Raw genomic sequence first — 22,801 nt, forward strand, 5'->3', positions numbered from 1 at the left:
GGCATGGGCCCTACATTGTCAAGCGAAAGCTAGCAAAAGGGGCCTATGAGCTGGTAGATTTTTACGGGGACTCTTTGGGTAAACCCATAAATGGACTTTACCTAAAGAGGTATTATGCTTAAATGATGGGTATGGAGATTTTAGTTAGGTTAGGTTTTTTCTTTCTAGCTGGTGTGTTTGTTAGTTTAGACAGTGTGCTTAGCTTAGAAAGTACGTTTTTCGTCGTTATTCTGCTTATCTTGGTTTTACGCTTGATGTTTGCAGATGTCGAGGCATCTCCAAACATACATTGGATTTGCTGATGCTGCTTGTCGTAGTACACGGAATATCTCTTCCGCAGCTTGGGTTATTTCTTCGCCCTCTGACGAGTTAGTTTCTATGCATGGGGTGAGCCTCGGTCAAACAACAAACAACATTGCAGAATACAGTGCAGTGATTGAGTTATTGTCTGAATCTATTTCATTTGGGATTCGGAGTTTGATAGTGAGGTTAGATTCTGAACTCGTTGTATTACAGCTTAATAGAGTGTATGCCATTAGAAATCCAGTGTTATTAAGGTTATTTTTGAGAGTGCGTCTCTTGGAACGTGAATTTGATTACATTGAATATCAACATATTCCAAGGTCTTTAAATACATTAGCAGATGCAATTGCTTCTCGAATGTTAGGCAGACATTTGCGATAATCATACATGTAAATTTAAAAACATTTAATCACGCATGTTTAACAAGATAAGCCGGTAATAATGATATATATATAGGAGTGTGTCAAAAAAATACATCGTCTTCGATCATAGGTTGAAAAACACCTTATGGTCGGAAAAAATGATAAGTACAAAAACCAAAATGTCACATGTGTCTACAAAAAAGACCATCCAATCATTGGTGATGCTCTCTATACGACACCACTGCACGAGCCACCCTACACAAGAACCTCCTAAAAGGTCCTGGGACTGCGACTACATAGCGCTGAAGCCTGATAGGAATATCGTCTATAGTAGTCTCTGGTATATCTGCCGTAAGACGCTCTAGGTCTTGTTCCAACTCAGCTAAGGTCTCTGCGGCCACGTCCTATGGGGCCGGTGCCGGTGAAACTGGTTGTCTCCTCTCGAAAGGCCAGAGATTGACTGGACGACGTGGGCCTACATCTGCATTTTGAAAATTATTACTGTCAGTTTTGAGACGATATAAAAAAAAAAGAAAAAATAAATAAATAAATAAATAAATATATATATATATATATATATAATATATATATATATATATATATATATATATATATATATATATATATATATATATATATATATATATATATATATATAAATTAAAAACTTGTGAAAAATGAAGTACCTGTGTCATCCCATTGTTCTCCCGGTGGAAGAACCATGTCCGGATCTCCACGAAAATCAACTCCGGCATAAGGAAAATCCTGTATCGAGAAGATCTGGTCCTCCAACCAGTGAAAATACTCCGGTCTAAATCGGACAACCTCCGTGCCCTCGTCAGGATGACGGGCCATAACCGCAACCCATCGCGTCAATTTGGGCTCTCGGGGATGCCCAGCCTCAACAGTGAGATGCTGTGGGATCAGCATCGGAACCCTCTCTAAAGCAAAACTGACAACTAAAGCCCCATAAACAAAGGTCTTCAACTGTCGTTTTTGGTTCTAGTCATTTGGCTTTTTAAGTTAGCCAACACAGCATCACACCAGTTGAAAATGGTGCCTCGATAGCAATCAATCGCCATCCGCATCTGGGATCCAGTGGCAATGTGCAAAGCAGCAGCCCCGCAAAGTCTGGTAACTGTAAAAGCAATGACCATAAGTTCAGGATGGGATATAGTTTTGATCTCTATCCCCTTCTCCTGGTTTTGCATGTTGCACCACTCTAGTCGGAGACTAGCAATGGACTGGCCACCCGGCCTAGTCCCGGACAGAGTCAATTGTTCGCCCCTCTTGGGCAAACCAGTGAGAAAGTAAATATCTGAGGGCTCTATCTCGAGCTGGTGCCCTCCAATGTAAAAGCACTGGTCCTGGACGTTCCATCTCTCTACCAGCCACTCTAGAAAGCGCACCTGGGCCCTCATGCCAAGTATGGCCCAGTATTTGTAGAGGCCGCATGCCTTTAAAGCATCAATGGACGGTTGATGATTAATGGCGGCCAAATCAACATCTTCGTGCTCTCTCTCGCACCAATCAAGCATGGTGGGCAATCTACACACCAAAAAACATCTGTTAGAGTCAATGAAATCAAAAATTTTGGTCCATTTTTGAAGGAATTAGGGTTTGAAAACGCGTTTTGCGGGGTACGCACCCCGCCTTTAGGAACAGGGTGTGTGTACGCAGGTTCCCTTAAGGCAAGGTAACGCCCGGCATTTTCCCAACCGAGAAAATTTCGGGGTACGCGGATCACCTGTGGAGCACTTGCGTACCCCGAAAAGCGGACCTTGAAACCCCAAAACCTCTAAAAAATGAAATTAGGGCCTAAAAATAAATTCTAAACGGATGGAAATGAAGAGGAGGATGTTGTAGAATACCTGATGAGACGGCGTTCGATTTCGACGGTCGGATTCTCCGCAATGTCCATGGGGAGTTTCTTGCCAAAAGCCCTTTTTCTCTCCTCAACAGTAAAATGGTAAAAATGAAATGGTAAAAGCCCTTTTTATAGGTTTTTTGGGTAAATAAATGCTAAATTTGTTTATTTTTCACCATGAAAAGGTATTTTTCAAAGTATTTTTATCTATCTTAAACAGGTATGATTAATGTGTTGGTTTTTGTGCAGGATAAAAGGATTTTCAGGGAAAATTGTCATTTTTCACAAACAAAAACATCAGAGTCATCTTTTAAGCCCTTTTCTGACCGTAAAAACAGGAAAAGATTGCTAGATTTTTGTCGTTTCAAATTCGATACTGGAAATAAAACGACGTGTCCTTGATCGCTTTTTACTTTTCAGGTCAAAGACACTAATCATGAAAGTACTCCTTGGTCATAAAAGATCAAGCGGTTCTCTCAATTATTATTTTATACTTTTTTGGGCTTGGGAGACACAAATTTACGAAAAAGTTCAACCCTGGAGTCTTCTTAAGTTTTTCAGACTCTCTAAAATTGAAAAACGCCGAGTTTCTCCTATACTGGACTCGTTAAAATTTCACAGTAAAGGACCTATTTGATTACAAACAGGAATGGACCATTCCTTCTTAGCGTTCGAATCTAAACTAAGTTGGACTCATCCGAAGGATGAGCTTATAATCAAGCATATGTTATCCTCCTCAAGCTTGTAAAAAATAAAGAGGTACTTGCCAGAAATGGTGGGGGAAAAGAGAGAAATATGAGCCTATTTGTTATCCTTTGTCTCAGAATAAGCCTTATCACCACTCTTGAACACGACACTTTTCATTCACCTAGGCTGGGAAATCCTTTGCCTAACAGTTGATCAAACCACATTGAAAATCTTCAACCGGTTCTGGGTATTAACTTTGGTTCAATTGTCACCAAGCCATCTATCGTGTCGTTATGTGTTCAAGAGGTCACTGCAAATAAACCATTCATCTGCAAAATACCCGTCATCCATCTCGACCATCCCTGAGTCAGTCCTTACAGCTACATTTCTTCAACTTGATCTATGATTTCGTGTTGTGGGCTTGCCTGCAACGGGTCGCTTTCTATCGACATCAACACATTATCTAGAAAGATGACCTAGAAATCGTCAGTACCTTGAAATCCGCATGCATCAATGGCAGGTTTCTCGCCTTTGACGACGGTTTACATCATTGATTTTCGATCAAAGGATTCCGTGAAATGTTCGACATCAACTCATTCATTCACGTACTGGGTACTTTGAGAACCATTGACATCACTGGTGGTCTCTCTCACACTTATTAACAGTTTACATCATCGACTGGTAATCAAGTGGTTTCTACCATGTTCGACATCAACTCATTTATTCACATGGATAAAATCGTACCATTTTGGGAAGTAGAAACGAAGACCCTGGATCTAGTTTCCACCATCCAGGCTATGAGGAGCTTTGTATTCATTATACAGTAGACTAATCATAAACAGATGGCTGCGTACATACTGTGTCTACAAGAGTCTATGATTATGATGTATTGCGAAATCATTCCTATATCAGAGCAGTAATTAGTTTGTTAGTTAAAGTTTTCAATTCGAGTATGGGAATGCCTACCTCAGCGATGATATGATCTTATATATGTATTTTGTGTTTAATATTGGCAGGTTTCGACAGGGCTCTCCACAAGATAATCCTTGAAATGATAAAGTACTTCACCCTTCCTAGATGATATGAAACCCCAATCTACTACAGGCTTCGCACTTTAGGGGGCAATCTGTTACACTAAAATTTGTCACCATGACTATTTACAGTTAGTATGGCTCCATCAACTGTCATACTATCCTCCTTGGCAAGTCTTATACCTCTGCTCTTCATGTCAAACTCCAAGAAAGAGAGAAAGTCTTTAAAAATCCATATAACTCTGGGTACGCAGTTTCTCTTAGCCTTACCTACGTGTACGCACCTGAAGTTCATATTCCCTTCGTAATTGTACACTCTGTCTGTAAAGGGGTGGGTGCGCACCCCTGTAAAGGTTAAAAGACGTGAGTTTTACTTCAAAAAAGTTACTTGTGGTCGATTCTAGAGCATTCTAGAAGTTTGTTTGACGTGTATTGAGCGCCTCCAGATGGTTCATGTATCCCTATGAAAGAGGAACTTATCCCATCAAGAGGGGAGCTATCCCATTCAAAGAGGGGCTTATCCCATTGATGGTGGACCTGATTAACTTCCTCCAAAGCACTATAAATATAGGCATTGGGCCAGAGGGAGGGGAGGTTGAAAGCTGAACATTCCTAAGGGTAGATGCTGCTGGAATTAGGACTCCCTTATAGAGCTTGAGAGGAGAGATTCCCATCCTTTCTTAGCTTCATTTGGAAGTGGGTGAGCTGATCAAAGTAAAGGAGAACTCTTGCTAGACCCTAGGAGGGACCTGCACAACACCAAGGCACAGGTTGTAATGGTTTCTTTTGTTTCCACTTAATACAATTAAGCTCATTTTTCTCAACAGGTTGTTATACATGATTTGTTTCATATACTCCTTGGTCTGTATGATGAATATGTTTTATTTTATGAGTTATTCGGGTGCTATGTAATCGTTTTCTTGTTAGTGAATGCAGGTTTCGAAGAGAAGGAGGAGCTCATCCGGATCGGCGAGGCTGGACTGCTACAAAGCGTTGGACTAAAGGTGTGTTATAAACACCTGATTACTTGTATTCTAAATGCATATTTAGGGAAAGTTAATGTTTAATTGTCTTGTTTGTCACTAGAAAGCCTTAGCTTCTAGGGAGGTCAGTTTTGTCTGCAAAATTGTCTCTTTCCGCATGACAGGGGCCATCCTTACTCAACACAGGAATCCAATGGCATATCATAGTGAGACACTTTCATACACAATACAGAAGTATCCCACTTATAACAAAAAGTTGTATTCCATTGTGCAGGCCTACCGATAATGGAAGCATTACATTTTGGGGAAGGAAATAGTCATCCACACAGATCACCTGCCCCTACAATTCATACAGGTGCAAGGGAAGTTGCAAAATGATCACCATCAGAAGTGGTCCACATACCTACAACAATACTTGAATATCAAGTATAAGAAGGGTAACACCAATAATGTTGTAGACTGGCTCAGCTAACCACCAATCATGGTGTTAACCACCATGATCAACTCTAGTGGGAACAAGACGTATGATTGGCCACTTCTCTACAAAAGTGACCAAGAATTTGGCCACACATACCATACACTCTTGGAGGGTTAGCAAGTTCTAGTTTTTCACCTCCAGGATGCCTTGTTATGCCACATAGGACAGTTTTGTGTTCCTTCAAGCAAGCATGCCAAGATTATTTTGGAAGCACACTATAGTCGGGACGCTGGGAATTTTGAGGTTGACAAAATAGTGGCAGTACTGGAGAAGTATTTCTATTGGCCAAATCTTCGACAATATGTCGAGAAGTACATCTGATCCTCAACTTCTTATGCCATTTCCAAATTGATCATCAAGAAGCAAGGCCTCTATACTCCGCTTCCTACCCCTAGTCAACCTTAGGAATCCATCTCCATGGATTTACATGTCGGGCCTTCCTTCTACTAAGCATGGGAATGAATGTGTTTTGTGGTCATCGACAGATTCTTGAAGATGGCCATTATGGTGGCCTACAAGAAGAATATCACAACAGAAGCCACTGCTAAAGTCTTCTTTGAATGAGTGAGGGTACATTTTGGGATCCTACAGTTTATCATCTTAGATGAGGATAGTAGATTCCTAAGTACATTTTGGTCAATCTCTGGTTGATGTTGGACACCAAGCTCACTAAGTCTGCAACTTTCCATCCCGAAACTGATTGCCAGAGAGAGGTCGTTAATAGGATGATCGTACACACTTTGTGAATGTACAACTCCAAGCATCCACACACATGGGATGAGAGCCTCCCTTATGTCCAACATAGCTATAACCCAACTCTCCACAACTCAACTGGCAATAGTTATTTTCTTGTGGGCTTGGGATTACAGCCACTACGTTCCATTGAGGTGGCCATGCCATTTGTAACTACTCAGGAAGATTTGGCTCATGTCTGGTCTGAAGCCAATAAGGAAAAAAATTTCACTGAGCACATCCAACATATATGCCAGTAGGTCCACGACATTCTGGAGAAATCAAATTCCAAGTACAAGCAACGACATGATCAACATCGAGTGCCACACAAGTTTTAGGTGGGCGACAAAGTCTGGTTGCATTTACAAAGCAAACGCCTTACCGGAGCCTATCAGAAACTCAGACCACTCTGATATGGTCCTTACACCATTACGAAGGTGGTGGGAGACAACGCATTTGAGCTCAGCATTCTCTCATTCCTTTTCCTACACCTTGTGTTCAATGTGGATCACGTTTGACCATACTTCCCACCATTGCTAGAGACATCAGACATTGCAAAAAAACTCACACCTACAAAGTTAAATCCAGATTACATGGAATAAGCCACAATTGATTAGATCATGGACACATAGATCAAGAACACCCGACAACAAAGTATCCAACTATATCGAGTTGTCAAAGCATACTAACTCCTTCACCCGGGCAAGTGGCTCACCAGGGACTAAGTTCAGTAGAAGTTTCCTCATCTCATGGAGGAACTCAACACAATGGGTACCACTACTTCCTAAGTGGGGAGAAATGATCCAGGTGGATATTAGTGGCCACCCACCTATTCCACTTTGGCCCCACAATTGTTTCTTTCAGTTTTTCAGTTCCTTATTTGTAGCACAATTTATTATTTCTAGAAAATTTTCTGGTCGTGAACTTCTAGAGCCGTTTTGAGGAGCTAAATGAAATTTTTTGGGGAAATTGTTGCTCATTCAAAAGTTGTATTCCTCAGATGGATGTTTCTAGCAAGGTATTGTGCACGTCAAATGAAGATCGTATGCCAAAGTTACGACCCAAGGAAGTTGATGTACCAATTTACCCAAACTAGGCCTATAGTTTGGCGCTTCATCTCCTAGGGTTAGGTTTTTGGATTTTTAGGGTTTTCCATTGTTTTTGAATAATAAATAGGCCTTTGATCCTCATTCTAACACAGTTCAGCAACCTATAGCTCTCACATCTGTTCTCGGAGATAAGCTACCATCGGTCGAGCTAGTCTTATCTCCATTATGTTTGTAAACATATTTTTGTATTTGATGGTAATGAAATGAAGTGTTATTTCTACTGCATTTGTGTATTTATTGTTATATTTGTGATTTGTTGTGTTCCTATTTAAATCCGGATCACTTGATCATCTGCAAGAATACCACCAACACAATATATGTTGGTTGTCCCTTGTAAAATCATCGAAGTCAATGAAATCCTCTGGTACTTTAGAAAAGGGACTAAAATAATACCATCATTAGGAGTAGCTTCCCGTGATGGAAGATATTGGTATTGAGATACTGCTATGAGTGTCACCGCTCCATCATCCTTTGGTTAGGATGTCACATGTGGACCAATTTCATTTAATGATATTCAACAACCTATAATAGAAGGAAGTTACCTTCCTGTATTATTGTAATCAGGCTTGTCTTTTGTATCTAAATGACTATTCTAGTATGCAATATTATTCAAGTTAGGTTTCTCAATAACTTCATCATTAAGAGTTACTAAACCAGATTTGCAGGTAAAAGGAAAACTCCCACCGCTCCACTGCTTGATTTGTGGTTTCTATTAAAAACTCCCACCCTTCCTCTGCTCCTTGATTTGTTGATTGCGTTCAATACTCCCACACATCCACTCCTCCCTGCCTTGTGGCTTTTATTCAAAACTTTTACCCATCAACTCCACCATGACTTTTGGTTTCTTCTCAACCCTAAATTCTGAATACTCGTAAGAATTCCCTCTATTCTACTTACCTTCTATAAATTGTCCCACCAATGCAGTTCTGTATGATCCCTATAATTGCAACCTAACTTGTCATATTTCATTAGCATTGGTGCACATTTTTTTAGAATCCCAATCTGAAAGGTTAGATTTCTTCTATTGTATCTTCCATAAACCTTTCATTAGAGTTTTTATTTGATGCTTTACCCTAGGCAGGAAGTTTTCTATGAGCATCATCATTCACACTATCTGGTTTAGAAGTGCATCCAAAACTAGTTAAGGGTGTTTTCGACATCCTCAAATCATTGTTTTCTATTTGAGTGAGGTCTACCAACTCCCTTGTAGCCAAAACCTGGAAATGCAATCTTGAAATAGATTCCTTGACATTGTTTATAGTTAAATTTGTATTTACCATAGGAAGATCATCATCAATAAAACCATATTTTTATGATCCCTATCAGCATCCAATGAATTCATAGTGGAAATATGTGTGACAACATTATTTCCCATGTTTGTTGGGGGCATCCAGTCTAATCCCAAAACTGAGCCATCTCTCTATTAGTGATCCAGGTGGATGTTGGTGGCCACCCACCTATCCCATTTGGACCCCCACAACTGTCTCTTTCAGTTTTTCAGTTTCCTTAATTATAGTAAAGTTTACTATTTTTAGCAGTTTTTCGGGTCCTAAACTTCTGGAGCCGTTTTGAGGGCCTAAACGACGTTTTTTGGGAAATCCATCAGCCAGCGATTTTTTTGATAAAAATCGCCTTTTCCATCGTAGTCCTTAGAGAGATCTTTCCAACGGGCTATCACGCGCATCAAATGTAGATAGTACGACCAATTCGCGACCCCAGGAAGTTGATGTACCAACTTACCCAAAAAACGGGTCCCACAATTTGGCGTTTCATCTTCTAGGGTTAGGTTTTGGAATGTGAAGGGTTTTCCATTGTTTCTCAACAATAAATAGGCCTTCGAGCCTCATTTTAACACAGTTCAAAATAGCTCAGAGGCATGTAGCCGACACATCTCTTCTCAGAGATAAGCTACCATCGCCCTAGCTGGTTTATTTCTATTTGTAAACATATTTCAATATTCTCCATTAATGAAATGAAGTATTATTTCCGCTGCATCTCTGTTTTTATGGTTATTGCATCTCTGTATTTATGGTTATCTCTGTAATCTATTGCATTCCTGCTTAAATCCGGATCAGTGGTATCAGAGCGGTCTGCTTTTTCTCTGTTTTTCTTTGCATGTCCCCAACGAGGTTTGGATATAAGGAGTAAGGGCTTGAATTGGTCGAACCTTTGCAAGACCAGCCTCGCAAATCTCAACGACCTCCCATGGCGGATGAGAAGAAAGATGAGGGGGCAGGAGATCCTATCAGAATATTGCTCGAAGAAGCCCTCGAGCGACAAAGGAACGCGATGGTGGACAGCTTTGCCCAAATCCTTCAGCAGCTACCTAGAGGCGACGCATCAGCTTCCAACAGTTACTCTGGAAATGCCACACCGTTTAAGGTACAAGTAAATTTTGAAATCCCCATCTTCGAGGGTCAAATAGATGCAGATGCCGTAGATAAATGTTTAAATCTGCTTGATGGGTATTTTTCTGTTCATGAATTTTCAAGTCGGGAAAAGATCATTTTCGCTCTTCTCAAAGCAGCCCCCCACGTCAAGGACTGGTGGGAAACCTACTGCGAACAGAAGGATGAAAGTACAGGCTCACTGTTTTCAGCCGCACCCATTTGGAATGACTTTCGGGATGCAATCAAGGAGCAGTACTACCATGTCAAAAGCTATGAGGACAAATACATCAAATGGACCACACTGCGGCAGGGACGAGACCAAGATGTGCTGGAGTTCACAAACATTTTTCATACCCTTCGCACATAATTGGGTATCAAAGATTCTGAGCTGCATCTGGTACTGAAATACCGCGGCTGCCTACATAGATACATCCAGGAAGAGATGGAGTTCTTGAACATCTCCTCACTCGGCACAGCATACCGATACGCTGTCAAAATCGAGCAAAAGTTCAAACAGAAGAAGCGAGACTTTGGATCTGCAAATCCAAAGCCCAAAGGACAAAGCCAAGGCGAGGTGACTAGAGACAACCCGTCAGAAAAGAACAACACCATGAAGCTGAAGAAGGACACAGGAAAGTGGTGTGAGTTCCACAAGAGTCCCACTCATAACACAAGTGAGTGTCGGACCAAGTAGTCGCTGGTGGCCGAGTTGAAGGCTTCTGAATCAGATGCATGTTCCGACTCTGAGTTAGAACCTGACAAGGGGAATGACAAAGGGAAGCAGATCATTGATGCGGATCCCAGCGCCACTGTTGCTACTGCCAAGATCCAGAAAAATGAGCCCGAAGATCCAGAGGAGGGGGAATGTCTTTTCCACTCACAGATGTGGGTGAAGGGTTCACCACTGCAATTCATTGTCGACAGTGGCAGCCAAAAGAACCTCATTTCAGCAGAGGTCGTGAAGCGGTTGGGCCTACCAACTACACCACACCCACAGCCGTACAGTATCGGTTGGCTTCACGAAGGACGAGATCTCAAAGTTCGCCAGCAGTGCCACCTTCCCTATAGCATCAAGCCCTTCACAGACGAGGTATTGTGTGATGTTACACCTCTGGATGTTTGTGATGTACTATTAGGCTAGCCATACTTGTGGAGGCGACATGCTGTGTATGAGTCAAGGCCTCGTGCTGTCATCATTTCTTTGGATAATTCATTATACAGGATACCGGAGGTAGCCCCACCTACTGCCACCTCTTTGATTACTGCTTAGAAAGGCAGCAAGCTCATCTCATAGACTAGGAAATTTATTTTCTGTCTGGTTCGCTCCCAAAGTAAGGGGAAGATCACTGCTACATCCATGACCCCAGCGAAGGGTTCCTCCACACAGCAGCAGCAACAGAGGGATACAGTCGTGACAGAACACAGGAACAACTTCTCCTTACCCAGAGGGGTACCTCACAAGTTTCAGGTGGACGACAAAGTTTGGTTACATTTGCAGAGGGAGCACCTTACCAGAACCCATCAGAAACTCAGACCACTTCAACATGGTCCTTACACCAGTAAGAAGGCTACGGGAAATAATGCTTTGAAGCACAACATTCCTCCATTCCTTCGCTTCCACCGAGTGTTCAATGTGGACCGTCGCTGACCATGCTCCCCACCATTTCTGGACACATCAGAGATTGCAGAACAGCTCACCAGAGACCCAGATCAGCAGAAGCTTCCTCGTCTCAGGGAGGAACTCAACGCAATGGGGACCATTGCTTCCTATGGGGGGAGGAATGATCCAGGTGGATGGTGTTGGCCACCCACCTATCCCATTTGGACCCCCACAACTGTCTCTTTCAGTTTTTCAGTTTCCTTAATTATAGCATAGTTTACTATTTTTAGCAGTTTTTCGGGTCCTAAACTTCCGGAGCCGTTTTGAGACCCTAAACGACGTTTTTTGGGAAATCCATCGCTAGTGATTTTTCTAATAAAAATTGTCTTTTCCGTCGTAGTCCTCGGAGAGATCTTTCCAACGGGCTATCATGTGCGTCAAACGGAGATAGTACGACCAATTCGCGACCCCGGGAAGTTGATGTACCAACTTACCCAAAAACGGGGCCCACAATTTGGCGTTTCATCTTCTAGGGTTAGGTTTTGGAATGTGAAGGGTTTTCCATTGTTTCTCAACAATAAATAGGCCCTCGAGCCTCATTGTAACACAGTTTGAAACAGTTCAAAGGCATGTAGCCGACACATCTCCTCTCAGAGATAAGCTACCATCGCCCTAGCTGGTTTATTTCTATTTGTAAACATATTTCAATATTCTCCATTAATGAAATGAAGTATTATTTCCGCTGCATCTCTATTTTTATAGTTATCGCATCTCTGTATTTATGGTTATCTCTGTAATCTATTGCGTTCCTGCTTAAATCCGGATCAATTAGGGTCTTTCAAGGTCACGAGGATACATAGTTCCCAACTCAGTAAGGCCTGACACACTTTCCAACTCCTGAAAAATATTTGATGAACTTGGGATAGTTTCGATTAGTTGTTATGATTGTAAGAACTCACATGAATTTAGGTTCAGGCTCTCTCATAGAAAGATATCTGGCATTTTAGATAGAAGAATCTGACTAGACCTTTGGACACAATGCTCTTTGTGTATATAGGGATCATAATTGATATGGAAGTTGAATGATTCGAAACCCATTGAATGTGTGCCAATGTTTAGTTGTTGTTCCTCATTAGTATCTTCTTGGGAAGCTTTTCCTTGGCTAATCCAAGTTGGGGCTTTGCCAAGATTTGAAAGAATTCATTGACTTCCATGTCTAAGTCCATTAGCGATGTTGTATCACCCATAATATTTCAGAATAATCTTGTGCTAATAATCTTTCATACATGCTTTAGAACTATCCTAAAAGTTTGCAATGAAAAAATACTCGATCAGTCCTTGAAATGACACTCGAGAGAGTCTTACTCTCGTCTTGTTTCAAGTGATCCTCAGTCTCAAGGATGTAGGAGTATTGTGAGATCAAAAGCCCACATTTATGTCACAGTGATCTGTCATAGAAGGACCAAGATGGGCCTCAGGAAGAAGTGTGAGAAACCTTAGAAAAACTCCATAGAGATCAATAATTATCCATTCAGATAGAGAAAAATACTCTAATGAAGAATGTATATGAGTTAAACCACAACAAAAATAAAGGTTTATGCCTCAGGTGATCTGAATAACCTCCTATTCTAGGGCTAAATAATATCAAACAAAGGCTAGTCTTGTGTCTCAAATAAGACAAATAATAGCCCTTAGGGCCAAGACTCAAATAGCCACAATGCTTAAGTGAGTAGTGCCAAATAATGTACAAATGAATCCTTAGTAAACAATCCCCAAATCTGCGTGTAGTAGACCTTGGAACAATGTGTAACTGACCTCATATTATCCTGAGAAGGGTTTCCAACCAGTGAAATATTCTTATACCATCGACCCTTTTTCTTTGACCAACCATTGATATCTTCTTCCCTTTCGGTCTCATACCAAGGGAAAACTTAGGATAAATATAAATAACAAAGACAATTTCAGCATCGACTGGACTAATGTTACCATTGACTTAGCATTAATTCTAAAAACTTTTATGTTAAGAAATCATTTTCCATAATGCAATATACTCCTTTGTAAAAATGTAAATACCTATGGCATATGTGTCAACACTTTTACATTGTCCAATGTGTTTTCCATTGGATGTTACCCTATCTTTGGTTCTACACATTTTTCTTTAAGGTTTTACCTCCTCACATCTTGCCTTTGTTTTGTTTAGTTTAGAGAATGTGCACATATACGGGAGTGTTGTCCTTAGTGCCTAGTCTTTCCTATCTCAACATCAGAAAAATTCATTGTTGATTTCATGGACTTGTTTAATGCTAATAAATCCCACCAACAACCATGATCGCAGAGGAATTTTGGTCATGGACATGGCTTTCCTTGAGCCTCCCAAGGGTCCTCCTATAATGAACATGTTTCAAAGCAACACCTATTCCAGAAAACCAATTGGTAATGAGGCTTTAAAAGCCCACTTGTCATATTATTACATATTTTATTTCAAATTTAAAACCAAAACATAATTGTAATTTGCTAGAGTTATAAAATTGTAATATTATTTATCTATGTTCCTGCATAAGGGGAATTAATGAGATTTCTTCTACGTATTTATTACAATGGGATTACTTCTACGTAGTTATTACAATGGGATTACTTCTAAGTAGTTATTACATTTACCTGGGTAGTATTGGCTAAGTAATTAAAGTGAATGTAGCTCTTATTACAAGCTTGCATTAGGCCATGACAAGAAACATCTATAGGCATCTTACCTAACGTGCTAAGGAATATATCTATCTCCGGCACCTATGGTGCATTACCTTGGGTATTTTTTTGTACCTCCTCCCTCAACCTACATCTTGTGATTTTAAGTCCCAATTACCTGGAAAGAAAGGTTAAACATGAAAGAAAAAACATAAATAATTCTCATTATGGAACCTTGTACCTCCACATATCACCTAATGCAACCAAATTCAAACCCATAATCAGTAAAATGGTTCATAGGATACACCCACTCAAATATAATTTTTTTGTGCAGAGAACACTCAAGGGTATATACTCCCAAATACTTAAGCAACAAGTTTCTCTAAAATAGTACCTATGTTTCTCATTTTAAGTTAGATCACTCAGAATTACGAGAGTTTATCTGAACCAATAAACAACAATGTATATTTTTCTTAACCATTCACATGTCAACAACATAGATATGTATACAAGTATGTTTCTTCATTTATTTATAGTAGATTTATTACCTTGATCAGGAAGTTAAACATCTGATGTGTCCTTGCCACTTATAAAGCTCCACTTATATAGCTCAACATTGTGTCAATCAAAGTTCTAATTCCAAATATTTGATGCAAAACATAACACTTTTCAATTTAGTAGTCTTTTATTATATGCATCTCTGAAATTGGTTTTTGGTGGGTCTGGAGCGCATTTATGGAAACCAGAAACCACCCTGGAAAAATTTCTAGGATGTTGTGCATCTTTTACATTAAAAAAAAATACTTTAAAAATGTCCCAAAAATTTCCCACTAACCCTAACATATCAAAACAAAACCCTTGATGGTGAAAAAACTATTACAAAAGAGAGGAAAAACTTGTGCTCTTACACAATATAGAAGAAAACCAACCAAATAAAGTACTTTAACAGCGCTTATTGGGAAACATTTCCACAACAGGAGGAAAAAATTCACATTCCCACAATTCAGGTTTTTGCTAATAATTATCTTCCTTTGCTCATATAACCTCTAATAATGTGGGTCAGTGGGAAACATATCATATCCTTGCTTGAGAAATATAGTGTAGTCTTAACACTGAGTCAGCTAGCCTATACCATCCTTTTAATGTTTCGACCATTACATGGCATTAAGGACACCATCGGGTCCCTTATCACTTAAGCATTAAAGATGAAGGACCTATGAAACAACTAATATGTTTAGAAAAGGGCCAAAATCAATGAATTCAGCCCCTAGTGTAAATGCCCTAAGTTTCACCTACCACTAGTTGCCACCAAAATCACTCGTTTTGCTTCGAGTGAAGATGCATAAACTATGCAACAACTTAGAACTTTAAAAAATGGCCAAAATCAATAAGTTCAGTCCACTTATTGTCAATACCCTAAGTTTCACTTGCCACCAACTGCCAACAAGGTCATTGATTTTGCATCCAAAGTATTGTCACCCACACTAGACAAGCCTAAAAAAATTTCACCTACCAATAGTTTCCACCAAGGTCACTGGTTTTGCTTCCAAAATAGTGTGACCCAAATTGGACAAGCATCAAAACTCACATGATAGTTTTTAGACAACCAAAGCATTAAATCACACACAAGGCTACCTTTCTTTCAATATTTTTGGCAGGAGGCACCTTAGAAGGTTGCATGGAGGATGATGAGCATCCCAAGCCCCAAAATCTATAAAATATACACTCAGGGAATCTATTAAACACCTTTTGGATTGAGCAATATTTTGTTACTTGGTTGTACAAAGAGCCTTTAACTACAAGGCTGTGTATAAAAATTGCTAGGAGAACATAAGTGATTGACCCTCTTTGACCCTTGCAAAAGTAAGGATTGTTGTTGGTGGAAGGTTAAGGACTTGTAGAAGTCCAAGAGAATACCAAAAAATCAAGAAAGCATATTTCTGAAGCCACCTCTCCATAGGTAAAATATGATTTGTACATCTATTTATTTGTCAATAGAATCTCTGCTTTCCTCCATGTGGTGCATTACCTTACATATTTGGTTGCACCTCATCCCTCAGCCTACATTGGGTGATGGTGGGATTATTGAATTTTCATTTATAGACAATTTGTTTACAGTTGAATCTCCTCATTGTGTATGTTGAGTCTTATTCAAATTGAGGATTGGTTGTAAAAATCCTTCTTTAGAATCAACACTTCTATTATCTATTGATGAGATAAAGCATATTTTCATTTGAAAGAAGTTCTGTAAAAACACTTCCATGTGATGCCCCTGTAGCATCTTTACTCGGACTTCAAAAATTCATTTCGAAAGTTTCTCAAACTTCAAAAATGCATTTAGAAGGCTGAATTTGCAACCAATTTATTCAAAATTAGTCATTAATTCAACAAAGTCAAGACATGTATGAAAATTACGAAGAATCAAAGCTGTGTTGATTGTTATTCTAAAATGTTGATTTAAATGCTATAAAATGAATGATTACTATTACAATTTTGATGTCAGTTTTTTTTTGAATTAACAGTTTTTGAACATTCCTTTTTCTTCCCTTTTGACAAATACATTTCATTGAATCAAATACAATTATGAATACCAATACTAGTTACATTCTTCAATATGGAGCACATTTTTGGAACCCGTAAACCACCTTGGAATCATTCCTGGGATGTCTTGCATCTTTTACGTTCAAAAAAATACTTCAAAATTGTCCCAAAAAGTTTCCACTAACCCTGGCATATCAAAAAAAAAGTTGTGATGGTGAAACAACTATCACAAAAGAGAGGACAAACTGATGTCCTTAGAAAATAAAGAAGCAAACCAGCCAAATAAATCACTTTAATAGGGCTTATTGGGAAGCTTTTCCACAAAAAGAGGGAAAATGTTACAATCACACAATTCAAGCTTCTGCTATTAATTCTCTTCCTTTTCTTATATACCCTCCAATAATGTGAGTGAGTGGGAAACATATCATATCCCTCCTTCAATGATATAGATTGTCCTTAACACTATGTCAACTAACCTATACCATCTTTTAATGTTTCAACCATTACATGAAATTAACGATGCCATCAAGTGCCTTATCACTCAAACATTGAAGATACAAGACCTATTAGCTTAGACCTTTAAAAAGGACCGAAACCAGTGAAGTTTTCCCCCTCAATGTAAATTACATAAGTTTCACCTACCACTAGTTGCCACTAAGATCATTGGTTTTGATTCCGAGCCAGTGTATCCCACACTAGAAAAGAATCGAAACATTTCAACTACCACCTTCTGCCACCAAGTTCATTATTTTTGCTTCCAGTGAAGATTTAGAACCTATCCAACAACTTAGAACTTTAAAAAATGACCAAAAGCTGTGAATTAATCCCCCTCAGTGTCAATACCCTCAGTTCCACCTACCACTTGTTGCCACAAACGTCACTAGTTTTCCATCCAAACTAGTGACTCACACTAGACAAGCCTAAAAAAATTTCATCTACCACCAACTACCACTAAGCTCACTAGTTTTGCTTCCAAAATAGTGTGACCCAGAATGGACAAGCATCAAAACCAACATGGCAACATGTATACAACCAAAGCAACAAATAACACACAAGAATACCTTCCTTTCAAGCTTTTTGGTAGGAGGTATCTTAGGAGGTTGCATGGAGGATGGAGGGGCCTCCCAAGCCCCAAATTCTATAAATTATACACTTAGGGAATCCATTGAACACCTTTTGGAAAGAATAGCATTTTGTTACTCGGTTGCAGAAAGAACCTTTAATTGCAAGGTTGTGCGAATTTTTTTTTGTGACAACTTCAGTGATTGACCCTTTTTGACCCCTATAAAAGGAAGGAATGTTGTTGGTTAAATTACAAGGACCTGTAGAAGTCCAAGAGAAGACAAAAAACTGAATAATGTGGATTTAGGAAGCCACCTCGCCATGCCTAAAATCTGGTTTGTACCTCTCTTTCTTTATCAATAGAATCTTTGGTTTCCTCCTTGTGGTGCATTGCCTTGTGTATTTGGCTACACCTCATCTCTCAGTCTACATCCAGTGATGCTGGGATTATTGAATTTTCATTTATAGACAATACATTTACAGTTTAAGTTCTTCATGATGGCTACAGAATCTCATTCAAATTGAAGATTGGTTTTACAAAACCTTATTTAGCATCAACACTTATATTATCTATTACAACGTTATCTTAGACATATTTTCATTTGAAATTAGTTTTGTAAAAATACTTCCTTATTTTTTCCCTTGTTACATTTTGAATCAAACTTCAAAAATTCATTTCGAAAGCTTCTTAGACTTCAAAAATGCATTTAGAAAGCTCAAGGTTTAACCAATTTATTCAAATGTAGTCATGAAATCAACATAGTGAAGAAATGTTTGAAAATTAGGGAGAATCAAAGCCATGTAGATTATAATTTTGAACTACAGATATAAATTCTAGAAAATGAATGATTACTATCACAATTTTGATTTCAGAATATTTTTTTTAATTGATAGTTTCTAGATATTCCGATAAGGAAAGTTGAGCTCATTATGAAATGAACTTCATATTTGATTCATCAAATAAACTTATAGTCGTATACATTTCTACAAATTTGTGAATGAGGTTGGGAGTCAAATTTCCATTAATGGTTTTAGTCACATGGTCTGTGTTCTTATTAATATTTAATGAGCTCCATTGCTTCAATGGGGATTTTATTTAATGTAATCATGAGTTTATATGTGACATCAATGTCCATAATTATGGTGTTTGAAATATTAACAAGGAATTGTCATTGAAAACATATGAGAGTATGGCAACTATTCAAGTTATGGACAACATATTTTATGAAGCACAAAGGCAAGGAAGAATCCATTTCTATCTTACAAGTAATTGAGAAGAGGCCATCAATATTGCATCAGCAATAAATTTCACTATCGATGATGTGTTCATTTCCCAAGTACATACTTTGATCAAGATGCATTAGTTTATAATTTGAGAACAAAAATGTTGGCTGAGACATTATCTTAATTTCTTTCTTTAGTGTTAAAGACCTTTGCTGAGAATGGAATCTTGACTTGTATGGTTGTTCTAAATAAAGAGCTAGCCTACCAAATTCCTATACACTGTGTTTTTACAACATTTTCATATAGATAACACAATACTAGTTTTAAACCAATCCCATCACCCCACCAGGGTTGTGAATTTTTTCATTAACAAGCCCCTTCAGGTCTATCTTATTCTTTTAGAAGGCTCTTATAGATGGTGGAATGTACTATGAAAATACTTAATACTATAGTAAGCTTAACTAAAAGCACTGTTGTTTTTAATGTGCATAGTATCGAGAACCATGAGTCCTTACTTCACGCAGTTCCACAATGCAAGAATTTGAAAATTAGGGCTTTGGGAATCATGCTTATTATGGAAAAGAGTGGCAGATGCCTATCCATTATCAATTCAATGCATTGAATTACTTCCATATATCATCTCCTATAGTGTAAGGGTCTCCTCCACTTGAATGGTTTTTATATTTATGAATTTACATATTAGGTATATTTTTCATTGGTTTTATTTTGTTAAAAATATTTTGGGATGTTTGCGAGTTCTTACTGCATTCCATGTATCCTATGCATATTCTAGGACAAAACTTCCTCATTCAATAGGTGCAACATATTCCCTAAAAATAGACAAGAGGAAAGCTTATGCAGTAACCTTTTTGGTGATGGTGGCATGAGTGAGGCCAGACTCAGATCACAACCATCGCATTTCTTATCGGCACAACTCCTAATGTAAACTCAAAACGTGTATTGATTCTAACTGATGCATTTTTCCCTTTTTGTCTCAGGTAGATTGTCATGCTACCTTAAACTTTGAAGTAGTTATCGACGTTCCAGTTATATTTATTTGGAAAAATAATGGATGGGAAATTATTACCCCATCTTCATAACAGTTCAAACATACTCTGCATATTTAATAATTGTGTATGCCTATTTGTTTCTAATATTATTCTCTCTTTTGCAAGAGCCCTCTGATTTGATTTTCTATCTAACCTATTTTTTGGAAATTTCCAAATGATGGTGTAGTTGTTAGAGGACAAGGTTATGGGATAAGAAGAATTTGTGTAGACCAGAATGATGCCCTTGCAATGTACTCTACAAACCATTATCCTTTCCCTTAGATAATGGTATCATGAAATGCTTAAATAATCTACCATAGTTGAATAAAATTTCAAAATCAGACCATGATGAGGAGATTGTGTACTATAAACTCATATAGTAACTATAGATCATTAAAGCTGAAAAACACCCATAAAAATTTATGTTAAGGGTGCCCTAACCAACAAACACATACTCCTGCTAAAATAAAACAAAAAACATGGACTTCTGAACACGTAAAATAGCATCTTTACTTTTCTATTAAATATGAAAATAGAAATTGAAAGAAACAACTCCAAACTCATTCTTTAACCTCAAAATTGTGCACCTTGATTTTGCTTTGTAAACTAGGAAGAAAACAGGTACAATTAATCTAGATAAATGCACAGAGTCACCTCTACTGGTTGTAAGAAATCCTAATCCTAATGCACCCAATTGTAGAGAAAATAAATTCAAAATGGGAGTATGCTCTCCTAGAGATTTGTGTCTTTCATGAAGCTGGGAAACTTCATGCATGCATGCCCCTTCTATCTCAGGGAACTTTGCAATATACTTGTGCATCCAAAACTAATTAATCCAAAGCGATGATTTAGAACGAATATGTTATCAATATAATAACATATAAAACATGAAATATATTACAGATGGTATGTTCATGCACCTCGTACCCCCTCTCCTCCATAATGAATATGTCATGTCTCTTTTGGGGAGATTGACCTTGGGGTGCAATCCAGAGCTAGGGTTTTCAATGAACACATGGAATAATTTTATTTTATAGCATTATTACGGTACTCGTTAATATATGAAACAAATATGATCTTATTCGATACATAAGTAGTATAGTAAATAATTTAAGCAATCGGTTGATTCCACAAGAAACCATTTATAACATAGGATGATTCAACAAGAAATTACATACTTATAAATATCCACAAATATAATCACAAACAAATTCTACTAAACTATAGCCAATCATCCACATAATCTTGTTTACTAACCTAACATCCACAAACCCCCTAAGCTCTAACACCTTAGTGAGTATTCTGCATTTTCCTCAATGCAGGTTGGCAGAAACTAAGATGAACATTTATAAGAACATAAGTGTTAATCTTATTTCTCATTTTCTCTTCCAACAGTATTGTAGGATAATATCTTCCTTCAATCTTAATATTTTTTGTTTTATTTCCAAAAGGATCTAGCTTTAAGGGATTGCATAAGCTAAACATTTTGCATTTTCCTACTAGTCCTTGAGATAAATACTCACTAGTATTTCATCTCCATTCTTGGTGTTTACTAGTGCTTTAAAGTATTACATTTCCATTCTGATATACTCAGGATTTACATTTATGTTTCTTTATGTATTATCCATCTATGTAGTGATTGCTTTTCTCTAGCTAATAAATTGCTTCTTCCAATAGTTAAAAAAATATATCACTGTAAAATTGTTAGTCAAGTATAATTATTTATTTCCTTGGAAACTATGTAGGTTCTTGATAAGGATGGTAGCTTTCTTTCAAAAGGTAACCTACAAAGTGGTGCAAGGTGGGAAGTGGAATTGGGTGGTCAAACCATCAAGTTCCCTATCATAGTCGACAACATGAGTCATCCCCGACAATTGCTTAGGGAGGTTAGATAAATTCTTACATTAACAAGGTTTTTATATGCACTCAATAACTCATTCTTGTTATTTTGAAATGTGGTTTAACATTGTCATGTTACGTTGTGCTTGTTTTCAACAATATTGTAGATGCTTTGTAAGGAATGGAGGCTCTTCTTTGAAATATATGACACCATTCGACACTTGGGGCTTATGATTTTAAAGGCAATCATGAAAGCTCACAGTGAAAAGATTTGGGCACTCTTTGTTGTTGAGGTAATGCCATGATTGCAAATAAGATAATTAATTCTCATACCTTTTATTCCATGTAAATCTTCCTCTTTTATTTGTGTTTAGTTTCTTGAGCAGACCATAGACTTCAATAATTGGCATTTGGATTTTTAATCAGAATAGGGTATGCAATTTATTTTAAGTCGACGTCTGTTTCTTGAGATGGAGAAAAGTCCCAAACCAAACAAATTGCTATGGTTGATGTTTAATAACTAATAGTTGGAAATTGTTCTTGGGAATTTGATTGTGTAGGGTTGTAGACCATATGATACTCTAGCTATCAAACTCTATATTTCACCATAAGTTCTCATGTATGTCGTAGCATATAAAATTCTGAAGGCATCCTTGCATGGTTTGTCATGTTGTGTAATTTGGAAGTTTCACAGTATTTTTACACACTAACTTCTTCGATTGGAAGTGAAACTGTAATGACATAAAAAGATCAATAATTTTATAAGAACTGCATAGAAATTTTAAAATCACAAACTTTGATCTTTAGTGAGCCCTCGACATGCATGTAACTAAAGACTACTTGCACATAGAAAAAGATGAAA

At 38.0% G+C, this 22,801-nt stretch overlaps 1 pseudogene; it reads left to right on the plus strand.

The window, feature by feature from the left end:
* Positions 1-20,382, plus strand: part of LOC149263806 (2-oxoisovalerate dehydrogenase subunit alpha 1, mitochondrial-like) — a 37,018-nt pseudogene extending 16,636 nt beyond the window's left edge.
* The last annotated feature ends 2,419 nt before the right edge of the window (positions 20,383-22,801 follow it).

Source organism: Pinus tabuliformis, chromosome 6, assembly GCF_031772625.1.
Source record: "Pinus tabuliformis cultivar Carrire ecotype Pingquan chromosome 6, CPIR1, whole genome shotgun sequence".
Classification (NCBI taxonomy): Eukaryota; Viridiplantae; Streptophyta; class Pinopsida; order Pinales; family Pinaceae; genus Pinus; species Pinus tabuliformis.